Source organism: Lissotriton vulgaris, chromosome 5 (assembly GCF_964263255.1).
Source record: "Lissotriton vulgaris chromosome 5, aLisVul1.2, whole genome shotgun sequence".
Taxonomy (NCBI): Eukaryota; Metazoa; Chordata; class Amphibia; order Caudata; family Salamandridae; genus Lissotriton; species Lissotriton vulgaris.
In genome coordinates, this window is record NC_141693.1 from 1,575,019,466 (window position 1) to 1,575,035,484 (window position 16,019).

The 16,019-nt window shown below is 51.5% G+C and overlaps 1 protein-coding gene across 2 annotated transcripts in view; it reads right to left on the reverse strand.

The window, feature by feature from the left end:
* HAUS4 (HAUS augmin like complex subunit 4) overlaps positions 1-16,019 on the reverse strand; it is a 132,484-nt gene that overhangs the window by 48,102 nt on the left and 68,363 nt on the right. The gene's annotated exons all lie outside the window — the stretch shown is intronic.

Genomic DNA, 16,019 nt, shown 5'->3' on the forward strand with positions numbered 1-16,019 from the left:
AGCTGGAGGTTGCAACCAATGGCTTTGCTAGATACAGTTTTCCAGACTAAGTTAGGAGAGTAAATCCAGGACTTCTTTGTTCGAAATAAGGGGTCGGTTGGCAGGGGTTGAATTGATATGGGAAGCTTTCAAAGTCACAATAAGGGGATTCTGCATATCAAAGAGCTTCGAGGTACTAAAAGATATACAGCGCACACTACAAAACCTTGAGCAGGAATTACAGGGATTGGAGAGACAAATGAGCAGCAGAGAGAAGGGAAAAGTGCAAAGCAACTTCCGAGAAAAATGATCGGAATACGAGGAAGCTGCACAGAGGGAGTCGAAGTTTAGGGGACGCTACTGGGTTGCACGCAGATACGGGGAGGGGGAAAGACCGGGCAAGGCATTAGCGGCAGTGGCAAGACGCCCACGCTTCAATACTCACATATTGGAGATACAGGGGCCCAGGGACATACTACAATTGGACTCATTAGACATATTGGACACGTTTGTTACGCATTACAACACGTTATATACTTCTTAGAAACATGGCTCACCTGATCTGGAGGACTTCATGGGCGAGGTTGCGCTTGGATGGCTCAGTGATATGCAACGAGAGTTCCTTTGCTTCCCGTTCAAGCTGGATGAAATCAGGGAACCAATCATGCAGCTAAGGAATGGGAAAGCGCCTGGTTCAGACGGCCTACCGGCTGAATTTTATAAAAGCTACATTGATATTATGACCCCCTCCCCCCCAAGGAAAACCCTCCCGCACTGTACATAATTCTATGGTTCACCCCTTGTTGTATTCGAGATATTCTGTTTATGTCACTGTTTCACTTTTGTCACGAAACGCACCCCACCACTAATGTGGGCACCTGAACATATATGAACGTATATATACATATGAAATGATTAAAAATTTCGAATGCTGCCCTATATTGTTTGCTCCCTGACTGATTCAATATCAAATCTAAGTGATTCCGCTCGTTTTTTCAGGACCTATGAAGGCCACCTTTGAACCATTGTTTTCTTTAAATACATTGCAACCCCTGGTTCGCTTTACGGGGGACCCCTGTCTTCCTGAACTACATTGATATTATGGCACCAGTATTAAAAGAGGTATACGAGAAATCCCTGGAGGTAGGGATACTTCCCCCCTCGAGGAGAGAGGCCATAGTCACATCTCTATTAAAACTGGAGAAACCCCCTACATCTTGCGACTCCTATCGGCCATTGTCACTGATGAATTGTGACACAAAGATATTAGCAAAAGTATTGGCTAATCGGCTGTCCCTACTAATGGACAAACTCATACTTCCGGACCAATCGGGATGTGCCGGGTAGGGCAACGTCACACAACCTCAGAACCTTGCTCTCCCTGATCCAGACAGTAGCGCCTGAATTTCCACTCGCTGCGGTGTTCCTAGATGCCACCAAGGCGTTTGATTCGGTGGAATGGGACTACCTGTTCGGAGAATTGCAGAGGATGGGCTTCCCGCTCTTATATTTATCATGGTTCAAATTACTGTATCAGCAACCCACAGTCAGGATATTGATTAATGGTCATCTGTCCCGCCAGCTTACAATCTGCAGAGGTCCCCGTCAGTGGTGCCCGTTTTCCCACTCTTGTTTGCTATCGCTGTAGAACCCTTAGCCTCTAGACTGCGTCAAGTTCATCAAAATAAAGCATTCCGCTGCTGTCTACGCCAAATATTAATATCACTTCATGCAGATGATACAACATTAACCCTCTATTGCGGTAGTTTATAAGATTTGGTAGACTATCTGGCGTTAACATTAATTGGGGGAAATCCCAAGTCTTTCCGCTCACACCAGCAGTGACTCACTTCCAACTTGACTTCCCCCTAGAATGGTGTAACACAGACTTACGATATCTCGGCATACACATTACCAGAGACAGAGAAGAGACCATAAGAACGAATTATGGCACGGCCATTACCCAATTAACTACCAACATTACGCGCTGGATATCGTTGCCCCTCTCGCTGGCAGGGCGGACATCGCTCATTAAAATGATAATACTCCAGCAATTTCTTTATTTCTTTCTTAATGTTCCCTATCATCCTGGGCGCTTGTTCTTCACCACATTACGCTCAGAACTCATTAGATTGCTCCGGGGAGGAAAACAACAGAGACTTAAATGGTCAATACTAACCAGACCATACGACCAGGGGGACTTAGATGTTCCTGACCATAAGGTCTATTTTTTGACTGCTCAGGCGCATTATGCCTACTACTGGTTGCATCCTGCTTGCTATATGCCGCAAGTGGTGGTGGAGGACTGGCTCGCAGATCTAATACCGCTAAATGGACTGATATACGGCCCTGCACGCATTCGCGCGACACCACCTACTACTGGCACGGTCGATGCGTGAAACCGGATAACATCACTCCTGGACTTGCCCCTTCTCTATTCCCCTAGGCTGCCACTATCATATCATCCTAGTCTATCCCTATTACAGGAAAAGGGATTCCTAGACTTATGTAAACAGGCTCATATCAGCACATGGGGAGACCTTTTTCACGAAGTGTCATTTTGCGCACTGGAGCAATTAATGCATGGTGTACGGCGCACACCCCTGGATGTATTCCTATATGTACAGCTACGGCAAGGAATGCGATCGATTCTTCCTGACTTCCCATGGGAGCTGGAATGCCTGATGCCATTGCACCTGCTATTGGGATCCACTGGTGGAAAACACCTAGAGTCACGCCTATACAGTGCTATACGTATGCACAGAGTGGAAAGAACTAGCCCAGCTAGGCTACACTGGGGGGAGGATTTGGGGCGAGACATCACTGATGACCAGTGGCAATATTGCTGCATGCAGACGGCTCAGATCTCGGCTAGTTGCAGGCTGAAAGTGATACATTACAAGTATCTACATCGCCTATATTATACTCCGATAAAGAAACTTATATTCAAGTTGACTGGCAATGACAGATGTGAGCGTTGTAAACAGCCAAGGGCGGGTTTCCTGCACTTGTCTTGGGAGTGCATGAGAATACAGGAGTACTGGGAACAGGTGTTTGTGGCGCTGGAACAGATGGTTGATAGTGAACTGGAGAGAGACCCAATGCTAGCGCTTCTTGGGTACACAGCACGGATACCTAAAACGCACAGGAAACATAGCTATAGCGCTTTTGTTGGCAAAACGGAGGGTGGCATGCAGATAGGGGAGAGGCAGCGCCCCGAAATTTAAGGAATGGATAGCAGACCTAATGTATTGCCAAGAACAGACTTCCACATATGCCTAACTGCTGCCACAAGCTTCTAGCTTGTAGCGGCCCCCATAGACACCGCTACAAGGATACCTCCTTTCGCAGGGCTCCGAAGACACGCCTACTATGACCTCCCTGACACATGATCAATAGAAGAATTGTTTAAGTAATTGGCCATTGGAGGAGAAGGAACCTAGTATAATAATGGGTAGAGATAATGTGCTGATGATTATGTATGGATTGTAGCCTCGGGATAGCTCAAACATGTCACTGAACTGATGTTTCTGACTACTCTGTCGTCACTCTGTATAAAAATGTGTTGATCTATGTAAAATGCTGGTGATCGATTGTGCTCTGAAAGGATTAATTGATGTCCATTAATGTTTCGATGTGCTAAATCTGGACCTGTCTCACTATGTAAGGATTTCAAAATACAAATAAGTATAAAAAAAAATGTAATATTATTAACAAAGATAATTTGACTATCGATATTACTAACTTCGATATTATTAAAATCAATATTTCTTTAAAAAAAAAAAACTGGGCATTGACGGTCTTCTCAGTGACTTTGGCCGCGAATGGGAGGAAGGAGATAGGTTGGTAGTTCTTGAGGTCAATGGGATCTGCTGAGGGCTTCTTGAGCAGGGGTCCGACTTCTGCGCATTTCTAGTCGTCGGGGTAGATGCCGCTCTTGAAGGTGGCGCTGATTGTCCATCGTAGTTCTGGAGCAATGGCGGTGGAGGCTCAGTGGAAAAATGTGCAGTGAGCAGGGGTCCATGGGAGTGCCCGAGTGGATGCCCTTCAAGGTTGAGATTGTCTCTTTGGTGGTGTCTTCGGTGGTGACTGGGGTCCAGGAGGAAATGGTGGCATGGCTGCCATTGCTGGAGGAGGATGTAGTTTCAGGGTCAGGCGTCTTGTCATTGAAATGGTCATAGAGGCCCTTTTATTTATTTTATTTATTTGCGGGTTTATAACGCGCTAGGATCCCCTCCCAAAGGAGTATCTCCGCGCCTTTGGCAACCTTCCAGCACATAAACAGTGGGTATACACAATATACACTAGTTTTGGAATAAAAAGGTTTTTAGCTGTTTTCTAAGCGGGAGATACTCCTTGCAAAGTCTCAAGGAAAGTGGGAGGCTATTCCACAGCGTTGGGCCAGCAATTGAGAGGGCTCTACCACCCTGTCTAGCCTTTTTTGCTCTCGGGACCTGCAGCAGAGCTTGCTCACTAGATCTCAAGGATCTCAAAGGTTTATAGGGGAAAAATATGTTAGACAGATACACAGGGCCTTTCTTCTGGAGACACTTGTGTATAATGCAACAAGTCTTGTACTTCACCCTTTGCTTGACGGGAAGCCAATGCAGGGTGTTCAAGAGGGGTTTGGAGGGGGCTGGTTTAGAACAAGACTGGCTGCGGTATTTTAGACTACCTGCAATCTGGCAGTTACTCCCTCATTTGATGATAGAAGCAACCCATTGCAATAGTCTAAACGACTCAACACTAAGGCCTGCACTAACGTCCTCCTGGTTGAGTCAGGGAGCAAGGGAAAAACTTTCCTCAGCATTCCGATGACATGGAAGCAGGACCCCACCACTTGGTTGCTATGTTGCTTCAGGGACAGCTCCTGGTCCAGACGCACACCGAGATTTTTAACCACCTGCTTGGGCTCTGGGACTGGGCCAAGATCTTGCGGCCACCAGTCGGGGGACCACAGGAGTTTGGCCTCACCGAACAGCATCGCCTCCGTTTTTGCAACATTACATTGCAGGAAGTTAGATGCCATCCAGTGGGCCACTGCCTTCATCCCCTGGGAAAAGGAGTTCCTGACCTCATCCGTAAAATATTTAAAGGGAAATTGTGAGTTGGGTGTCATCCGCATATGACACAGGGATAAACCCATGGGATTTCATGATGTTCGCTAGGGGGGCCATGTAGATATTAAAAAGAGTGGGGCTCAAACAAGAGCCCTGTGGCACCCACTTCGAGATCCCCAACTCCTCTGACCGATAGGCACCCAAGGTGACTGTTTGGGTGCGATCTGTCAGGAAACTCCTCAACCACGCTAGAGCCCCACCTTCCAGGCCAATGTTAATGAGCCTGGTGGTCATGATGTCATGTGACACGGTGTCAAACGCCGCAGACAGATCCAACAGAACCAGGATAACAGAATGACCTTTATCCTGGAACATGTGTAGATCGTCTGCGACTGACAGCAAGGTGGTCTCGGTGCTATGTCTCGGCCTGAAACCCGACTGGGATGGATCCTGTCCATTTGTCTCCTCAATGTATCTAGACAAATGCCTATTAACAAATTTCTCTATCACTTTACCCATGAAGGGAAGGAGAGAAAAAGGTCTCAGGTTGGTAAGTTCCGTCCAGGGAACGGTGGTGTTCTTTCTCAACGGTCTCACAAGCGCCCTTTTCCAATCCTTCGGGACCTCTCCCGTGCTTAGTGACAGATTAATTAGCTGCTGGATTTCTGGGCCCAGGACTTCCGCCAGCATGGGCATGATGCGAGCAGGGATGAGGTCCTCAGGGCTACCACTCTTAATCTCGGTCACTAGAGCAGTAACTTCCTATAAGGAGATAGGGGGAAAGCTTCTTAAGCACTTAGCTTGTGACTTCTGATGTGTGTTGTTATGGGAAAGGCTGTTAGGATCAACCACCTCAGTTGTCTTAGAGGTCATTATCTTTCCGTAGATTGCATCTATCTTCTTCATGAAGAATTGTGAGATCCAGTCTTGCATGCCGCAGGCTTAGTGAAAGTTTGTAAGATTTTAAATAAAACTTTAGAGTCTTTCCCTGCCTCGGTGAGTTGCATCGCAATGTGGCTTTTATGAGCTGTCCTTATGGCCTTGTGATATGACCTAAGTGAGGTTATATGATGTTGCTTATCCTCCGGCCTCCGAGACTGTCTCCATACTTTTTCTACCTTTCTAGTTTTTTGTTTCATCAGTCTCAGATCCTCGGAATACCAGATTTCTTGCTTAACTGCCGGACGGGGTTTATATATTTTCAGCGGGATGGTGTCATTAATCGCTTCGCTAACTGCCTTTTCAAACCGCTTAAGTTCAATTGACATTGTTCCCGTATAATCATTAATCAGGGGAGCTTGGTAGGCTTCTCGAAAAGTGTCCACCGATAATTTGTGCCAGGGTCTTCTTTTAGTGGGCAAGGAGGACTGTATGCGTGGCTTATCCATAGCATCAGTATAGAATTTTAAAATAAAATGATCAGTCCATTCTACCTGTGTGGGGGATATACACGTGGTTAAAGGTGAGTTGGAAAACACCAAGTCCAAAGTATGGCCGGCCTCATGTGTAGGTCCCTGGTTAATCTTTTTAAGACCTAAATAGTCCATGTCCATTAAGAGGGTTTTAGCCTTCATGCATTTCTCTGAGTCGCTATGCATATTAAAGTCCCCTACTAGTGGGAAGTTCCGATTTTCTTCTATAAATGGTGCTAGAGCCTCCATAAGGGAGATGGAAAAATTTCCACTCGAACCTGGGGGTCGATACAATACTGCACCCCTTCTATTTTCCCTAGATGCGGAGGTAAGTTTAAAGATCAGTAATTCCATCCGCGAGGTACTAATTTCCTCCAAGATTGTGATGTTTAGCTCCTCCTTATATACAATGGCTACTCCCCCTCCTAGTTTATTAGGGCGGTCCATTCTGGTTATCTTATATCCCATCGGATACCTAGTGTGATGGCTGGAACTGAGTGAGGCTTGAGCCAGGTCTCTGTTAAGAAACAACGTCAGGCTTCTCTGTGGATATCAGGTCCCATACCTGTATGGCATGCTTCACCAGCGAGCGCGCGTTACAAAGCAGATTTTTGCTCCCCAAAGGGGGAGTGTCCTCTGTGGTCTTAGCTGGGACAGTGTTGTGTGTTTTACATCACCTTGGGCTAGATCCCTCTGATGGCTATTGGCCACTACCTCAAGGCCGAACTGTGTACTGCAAGTGTAGCATGTAAAAGGTCCTTCCAGATTGAATTGTAAGGTAACATCGCATGCCTTTGATGATTGGTTTCTTAACCCTAATAATACCTGTGAGGTGTAGGTTAGGCGCCTATTACAGGGATTCCTCGTGTTGGTAGGGGATATTGCCATAGTTTCCTGCCCCTGGCCCCGTTCAGTCACGGACGGGCGCAGACGGGCTGGTCTTTGGCTCCTCTTAGGCGCAGGAGTAGGCGCCACCCTGCGCGCCAACGCTGCGCGCTGGGGCTGACGAGGGCCTAAATAGCCTTGCAAATGCGGAGGTCTAGAGCGCTAACCGCTCGGCTCTCCGTGTGGCCCGTCTCTGCCCCGCCCTCCACACACCGCGATTGGCTGCAGTGCGGGTTCAGGGGTCAGGAGGCAGAGAAACCAGTTCCTAGATGTATGCAAGTAAGTGATTTTTTGTTCACAGCGTGCCTCTAAATATCTGTCCAGGAGCACATTTTAGCTTTAAAAAAATCAGTATTCAGGAATTGTGACAATTATTACAAGGTGCAAAATATTTAAAAACGATCTCGAGCTCCCTCGATAAATTTCTAAGTTAGCCCAGCGTGGCTGTGCGAGGGCGGTGCCAAGCGGGGTGAGAGTAGCTGCCACCAACTCCTTACCGCAAATGCGCTTGCCTCCTCGCTGCCTAAATAGCCTTGCAAATGCGGAGGTCTAGAGCGCTAACCGCTCGACTCTCCGTGTGGCCCGTCTCTGCCCCGCCCTCCACACACCACGATTGGCTGCAGTGCCGGTTCAGGGGTCAGGAGGCAGAGAAACCAGTTCCTAGATGTATGCAAGTAAGTGATTTTTTGTACACAGCGTGCCTCTAAATATCTGTCCAGGAGCACATTTTAGCTTTAAAAAAATCAGTATTCAGGAATTGTGACAATTATTACAAGGTGCAAAATATTTAAAAACGATCTCAAGCTCCCTCGATAAATTTCTAAGTTAGCCCAGCGTGGCTGTGCGAGGTCGGCGCCAAGCGGGGTGAGAGTAGCTGCCACCAACTCCTTACCGCAAATCGCTTGCCTCCTCGCTGCCTAAATAGCCTTGCAAATGCGGAGGTCTAGAGCGCTAACAGCTCGACTCTCCGTGTGGCCCGTCTCTGCCCCGCCCTCAACACACCGCGATTGGCTGCAGTGCCGGTTCAGGGATCAGGAGGCAGAGAAACCAGTTCCTAGATGTATGCAAGTAAGTGATTTTTTGTACACAGCGTGCCTCTAAATATCTGTCCAGGAGCACATTTTAGCTTTAAAAAATCAGTATTCAGGAATTGGGACAATTATTACAAGGTGCAAAATATTTAAAAACGATCTCGAGCTCCCGCGATAAATTTATAAGTTAGCCCAGCGTGGCTGTGCGAGGTCGGCGCCAAGCGGGGTGAGAGTAGCTGCCACCAACTACTTACGCCAAATGGGCTTGCCTCCTCGCTGCCTAAATAGCCTTGCAAATGCGGAGGTCTAGAGCGCTAACCGCTCGACTCTCCGTATGGCCCGTCTCTGCCCCGCCCTCCACACACCGCGATTGGCTGCAGTGCCGGTTCAGGGGTCAGGAGGCAGAGAAACCAGTTCCTAGATGTATGCAAGTAAGTGATTTTTTGTACACAGCGTGCCTCTAAATATCTGTCCAGGAGCACAGCTTGACTTTCAGATGGAAGTAGGATCCAAGCATGTTGCAGATGTCGTGGGAAGGGATGATGTCCGTGGTTTCGCTGGGGAGCTTAGTGAATTCCTGGATGATGCTGAAAAGTTCCTTCGAGTTGCTGGAGTTGGCGAGTAGCCTCTCTCACTAGGCTATCATACATATAACAGAATGGGAAAGATGTTTTTGCGATTGCATGCGAGTCTCCAAGTACATTTTTACAAAATAAAACAAATAAAAACTACTATGTACGCCTCACTTTAGAGGTGGTCCTTCAACAAAAACAATGTTACGTGCGAGTGGATTTTGTAAGCACTGGAAAATACAGATTTGGCAATTGTTTGCATATTTATTCTATAAACACTTATAGCCCCGGTTTTTAAGAACTTAGGAAAACACCTGAAAATAACCACTGGAATTTACAAAAATAAACACTGCAAACAAGATACCATAGGTATTTCCTTGCTATGCTCTGCCACCGATGGAGGTAATACTTAATCCTGCCCCCAATGGGATGGCCATGTGCCACCAAAGGCAAGCTAAATCAGTTTGGTGGAGGGAGAAACGAAGGGACTGACGTTGTCGGTTGGATGCCCGACTCCAGCCTTGAAAGGAGGGTCCGATGCTATGGAGGTGGGCCATGGCATGATCTTTGAGTCACGCCACATTAGAAGCCTTGGAAAGGGGAAAAACTACTGCCGGAGATACTGCCACACGAGTTCAGAATGGCAGAGGCAGAATACTGTGGCCCTGCTTTCCTTGAGGCATTCAATGGCCGAGTGTGCATCATTTCCAAAGAGACTGGTTTCGCCAAATGGCATGTCAATTAAGGGCATCTGAACCCATCCGGAGTAGCTCGTAGAGCTCATCCACGCGTGGTGCCAAAGCATCACACTGGTATGGACTGCACTTCCCAGTCAGTGGTGTCCTGCCCAGATTGGATGGTGTACTTGGTTTATCCTGATGATCTTAAATGGTCAATTTAAACCAGAATCCCACAATGCATGGGAGTAGCCTCCCAGTAATCACGTGGTTGGCTGAAGAAACCATCCTCTTGCCGAATTACTCATGCCTTTTCAAATCCCTATTTGCAAGGCCGTAGGAAGGAAATTGGGATTTACTCTGTTGGCAGAGGCCAGTACTGCCAGGCTGGAGTAGAGTACTACTTAAGTATTGCAGGATCACCAGGAGTTGGCCTCTGGAAACAAGCCACTTATCTATTCACTGAAGGGCGAGAACAAGGTTTTCCCAAGTGTCCATGAGGATGTAAGTAATGTAAGTGCCTCATTAAATGTTAACAAAAGGTTCTGAAATGTCCAGGCTCTAGGACTCTGAGCACATTAGTCTTTACTTTTGGCTGCCTTTATACTTACCATGACAAAGGACGTAGACTCTTCTGTAGAAGAATAAGATGGGAATCCTGCCCTGTGTTAGGAGACGAGTCAAGCCCACTGGCCTCTTGCATGTTCATGAAGAAGTTGCCAACATTTTGGTGGGGAAAAATCATACCTGCCAAAAATGGGTTAGCTCTAATGATTTGTAGTACTGGAGGGTTAACTCTAGGCAAAGGCAAGGTCTAATCTGAGTTGGAAGGAATTTGGGCCAGGTGCGTAGGAACTTACCTCATGTGCAGCTTAGTTAAAGGTCAGGATGGATTTGGTTCGGAGTAGGACAGAAGAACAAGTTACTTACCTTCGGTAACGATATATCTGTAAGAAACATTAGTTAGTGTTAGATTCCTTACCTTAGAATATCCCCAGGCGTCAGTCTGGATCCGGAAACTTTTGCGTAGCAGTACCCCTGCGCGTCGGTAGGCGTCGTCTGCAGGCGTCCCCTGCGGCTCCGCGTCCGTCGTTGGCGTCGTGCGCCGTGATGACGTCGCTGGAGTATATAGACGCCGCCTCCGCGCGCTGACGTCAGTTCTTTGTACACAGCTTTTCCGCGCCAGGAGACGCAGAGCCATGAGAGAACCAACACTGGTGCCATGTAAAAACTAGGGCCCTGAAAGGGATGTCCTTAACCCTAGGTATCAGTTCGCAGAACGGGGAGGATGGGTGGGTTCGGTAAGGAATCTAACACTAACTAATGTTTCTTACAGATATATCGTTACCGAAGGTAAGTAACTTGTTCATCTGAAAGAAACACGTTAGTGTTAGATTCCTTACCTTAGAATACATACCCCAGCAATACCAACCCCGGTGGTGGGTCTGCGAACCAATACAATACTCACCAGAAAGTCCTGGAGGACAGAACGGCCAAAGAAGCCATCCCTCCGGACTTGACTGTCCAGGCAGTAGTGCCTCGCAAAGGTGTGCAGCGAGGCCCACGTAGCCGCTTGGCAAATGTCCTGCAAGGGGACTCCCTGGCCCAGGGCAGTGGTAGCCGCCGTGGCCCGAGTGGAATGGGCCCTCAGCCCAACAGGAGGCTCCTTCCGAGCCAAAGAGTAGCACGCTTTGATGCAGAGGACGACCCATCGAGAGATGGTTCGTTTACAGACCGCCCGTCCCTTCTTCGCACCCACGTAGCCAACAAACAGTTGGTCATCCACCCGGAACTGGCGTGTGCGATCCATGTAAAATGAAAGCGCACGTTTTGGGTCCAGACGATGGAGCCGCTCTTCATCCTTTGAAGGATGCGGAGGCGGGAAGAAGGAAGGGAGGGTGATGGACTGCCCGATGTGAAAGGCCGAAACAACCTTGGGCAGGAAAGAAGGTCTAGTCCTCAGAACCACCTTGTCAGGATGAATGGACAGGAAAGGAGGTTGGACAGAAAGAGCCTGGAGCTCACTCACTCTCCTGGCAGAGGTGATGGCAACCAGGAAAGCCGTCTTTAAAGTCAGGAGACGAAGAGGGCAAGAATGAAGGGGCTCAAAGGGAGCACACATCAGAAAAGTTAGAACCAGGTTCGAATCCCACTGAGGCATCACAAACGGAACAGGTGGGAACATGTGAGTGATGCCTTTCAAGAATCGAGTTACAATCGGGGATTTGAACAAAGAAGGCTGATCAGGAAGCCTCAAAAAGGCTGAAAGGGCCGAAAGGTAGCCCTTGATAGTGCCCAGAGCAGAGCCCTGCTGGGCAAGAGAAAGAAGAAACAGAAGAACCTCGGAAAGAGGGGCAGAAAGAGGATCCACAGCCTTTGCTGTGCACCATGCCACAAATCTGTTCCACCGACAGGCGTATACCGACTTAGTGGAGGGACGCCTGGCTGCCAGAATAACATCACAGACTTCAGGAGGCAAGTCAAATGGCCTCAACTGCCGCCGCTCAATCTCCAAGCATGGAGGTGGAGACTGGACAGGTTCGGGTGGAGGACCGTCCCCTGCTGCTGCGACAGAAGGTCCTCCTGAAGGGGCAGGCGGATCGGGGGACCGACTGACATGCTGAGTAGCTCGGGATACCAATACCTTCGAGCCCAGTCCGGAGCCACAAGGATAACTTGGGCCCGGTCGCGCCTGATCTTCTTCAGCACTCTGGGCAGAAGTGGTATAGGCGGAAAGGCGTATAACAGACCGCAACTCCACTCGCGCCGAAAGGCGTCGCCGTGCGAGTGCCGTCTTGGAAACTCCAACGCGCAGAACTGATGACATTGCGCGTTCTCTTCTGTGGCGAATAGATCTAACCAAGGCTCTCCCCATTGCCGTAAGATGCCTTGCGCCACGTCCGAGTTCAGACGCCATTCGTGATCCATCGAGCACCGACGGCTGAGTTCGTCCGCCCTGGCGTTCAGAGAACCTGCCAGGTGTTGAACCGTCAGAGTCACGCCCTGACGTTCCAGCCATTGCCAGAGGCGCAGAGCCTCCTGGCAAAGGGTCCACGACCCCACTCCGCCCTGTTTGTTGCAGTACCACATGGCAGTGGTGTTGTCGGTGAACACCTGCACTACACTCCCGTTGACAAAGGGGAGGAATGCCTTCAGTGCCAGACGAATCGCCCGCAGCTCCAACAGGTTGATATGGAGCCGGGACTCCGCCGGAGACCAGATGCCTCTGATCTCTGCCTCTCCCAAGTGGCCACCCCAGCCCTGGAGGGACGCGTCCGTCACGACAACGTGCTCCGGTTGGGGAAGGGAGAGGGACTTGCCCCTGACCCAATCGCGGTCCGTAAGCCACCACTGCAGTTGTCTCGCAGTGCCCTCCGAGATCAAGACGTGGTCGGACAAGTTGCCCTGATGCTGGGCCCACTGAAACTTCAGGTCCCACTGCAGAGCCCGCATCCGCCACCGGGCGTGATGCACCAGAAGGATGCAGGAAGCCATCAGTCCCAGCAGCCGCAGCGTCAACCTGACCGAAACTCGGGATAGCGGCTGAAAGATGGGAATCAAAGCCTGAATATCCCGAACCCGCCGTTCCGGAGGATAAACCCGAAACTGCGCCGAGTCCAGAACCGCTCCGATGAAAAGGAGCTTTTGAGAGGGACACAGGTGTGATTTCGGCACATTGATGGAGAACCCCAGGTCGTGCAAGAGGTCTGCCGTCATCTGAAGGTGGTGGACGACTGTCTGGGGCGAGCCCGCCTTCAACAACCAGTCGTCTAGGTAGGGGAAGACTGAAACCCCTAACCTGCGCAGATGGGCTGCGACCACCGCCATCACCTTTGTGAACACCCGTGGGGCGCTGGTAAGGCCGAAGGGAAGCACGATAAACTGAAAGTGCTCCATGCCTACCGTGAACCGCAGGTAACGCCGGTGGGCCGGCAGGACGGGGATGTGAAAATAGGCGTCCTGCAAGTCCAACGCTACCATCCAGTCTTGTGGGTCTAGAGCAGCCAAGACCTGAGCTAACGTCAACATCTTGAACTTCTCCTTCCGGAGGAAGCCGTTGACGTTCCTTAGATCCAAGATAGGACGTAGGCCCCCCTTGTCCTTCTTGGGCACCAGAAAGTAGTGGGAATAACAACCACGCCCTACTTCTGGCCCAGGAACGCGCTCGATGGCCCCCTTGGCCAAGAGGGTCGTAACTTCCTCCTGCAGAAGTGTCAAGTGGTCCCCCGACACACGGTGGTTCTGCGGTGGCATGGCTGGAGGAGAAGTCTCGAAGGGGAGGGAGTAGCCCCTTCGGACAATTTGCAGCACCCACCTGTCCGAAGTGATCGTACGCCAGTGAGCGTGGTGATGGCAAACCCTGCCACCCACTGGCGTCACATGGGGCCGAAAGCACGGACTAGGAGGATTTTGGGGTAGATGCTGCGGGGGAGGGTGTGGTCTGACCCCGCCGTTGTCCCCGACCGCCACCACGGCGGTTTCCACGGCCGCCACCGCGTTGAAAGGATTGTTGCGGCGCGTGGCTGGCAGCACGTGTGGGGGCGCCCCTTCCTTGGCCACGAAAGGGGCGAAACGAACCCGGTTGCTGACGCTGGGTCGAGAGACCCAAGGACTTGGCCGTGACCCTGGAGTCCTTGAAGCGTTCCAGCGCGTGGTCCGCCTTGTCACCGAACAGGTGACAGCCATCAAACGGCATGTCCATCAATGTACTCTGGACATCAGCCGAAAAATTGGCGGATCTCAGCCAGGCGTGGCGACGAATCGCCACCGTCGTTGACATAGCTCTGCCTAGCGAGTCGGTCGTATCAAGACCACACCGTATCGAATATTTCGCTGCATCTCGGCCCTCAGCCACAGCCTGACCGAGTTTTGCCCGCACCTCCATGGGGCATTCTGGCAGCAGTTCCGCGACCGTATCCCACACAGAGTGGGTGTAGCGGCCCAAGAGGCAGGCGGTGTTGCAAGACCGCAGGCCCAAACTAATGGACGAGAAGACCTTCTTGCCAAATTGGTCATACCTCTTGGATTCCCGGTCAGGTGGGGCCGACGGGAATGCGGACTGGGAGGTCGAGGCCTGGATCACCAGACTCTCAGGAGTGGGGTGGGTAGACAGGAACTTGGGGTCGTCCGGACAAGGACGGTGGCGCCTGGCCACATTCCGATCGACAGGCGCACCTGAAGCGGGCCTGGACCACGTGCCCAACAGAACGTCCGACAAGGCTTCATTAAACGGCAGCAGTGGCTCCTGTGGGCATGACTGCGGTTTGAAGACCTCGGTGAGGATGTTAGGCCTCACGGCCGCGACGGGGAGCTCAAGGTGTAAGGCCTTGGCAGCCCTCATCAGCACCACAGAATATGCAGCTCCCTCCACCGATGCCACGGAAGGAGGAGAGATCAGACCAGGGTTAGGAGAGTCGTCCAGACCACTGGCATCCCCCAAGTCACCTGTCCAGTCCGGGTCATACTGGCACTCGCGTGACAGAGGGTCCTCGGACCCCTCCCAACCTTCACCGAACTCTTCATCTTCTCCGTATTCGGAGTCAACGATGTAGACCGGCTCCTCGGGGTTCATGGGCCCCATCGGCGCCGGTACCGGCGTCGAGCGACGCCCGTCCGGCCCCGCGTCCGGCGTCGGTGAAGGTAAGGGGACGGCGCCGCCCGGAGCCGGCGCCGGAGCCCCAGTGCCGCCCGAAGCCGGCACCGAGGAACCGGCGTCGCGCGGAGGCGGAGCCGTGTGCAACCACGATGGAATCGGCGCCGGGTTGGATGGGCGTCCATCCGGCGTCGACCCCGAAGGCCCTAGCGGCGCCGGGATCGGCGCCGCCGGCGGCGCCGGAATCGGAGCATCCGACGGCGTCGAGGTAGGGCCAGCAGAACCGCTAGGGCCCCCGGACGGGTTCACTGGGCCCGCAGGCGCCGTGGAACCCGCCGGAGGAGACAGGGCCCTCATGGCCATGAGGAACGCCTCTATCTCCTCAGGCGTCGCACCGTGCCCAGGGACCTGAGGGTATGGGGCAGGCCGCGCCGGCGACTCTCGCGGAGCCGCGGGGTTGGGGTCACCCGAACCCCCGGCCGCATCGCGCGAGCGTCGGGGGGAGTCGGGGGTACGATGACGACGCCCTGACTTCTTGTGTTTCTTACCTGACGAGGATGACGAGTGGTGTCGACTTCCGGAACGCTCGGCGCGGCCCCGCGACCGCTCCCTCGAACGCTCTCTCGACCTCCGGCCGGACCGGGACCGCTCCCGGTCCCGACGTGGGGCCGACACCCGGAGCTCCAGTAGCTTGCGGGACCGCTCCCGTCTAGCTTTGCTGGTGAGGGCCCGGCAGTCGACGCAGGAGTCCACGTCGTGGTCGGGGCCCAGACACCGGAGACAGAGGCGGTGATGGTCTGTGACTGACAT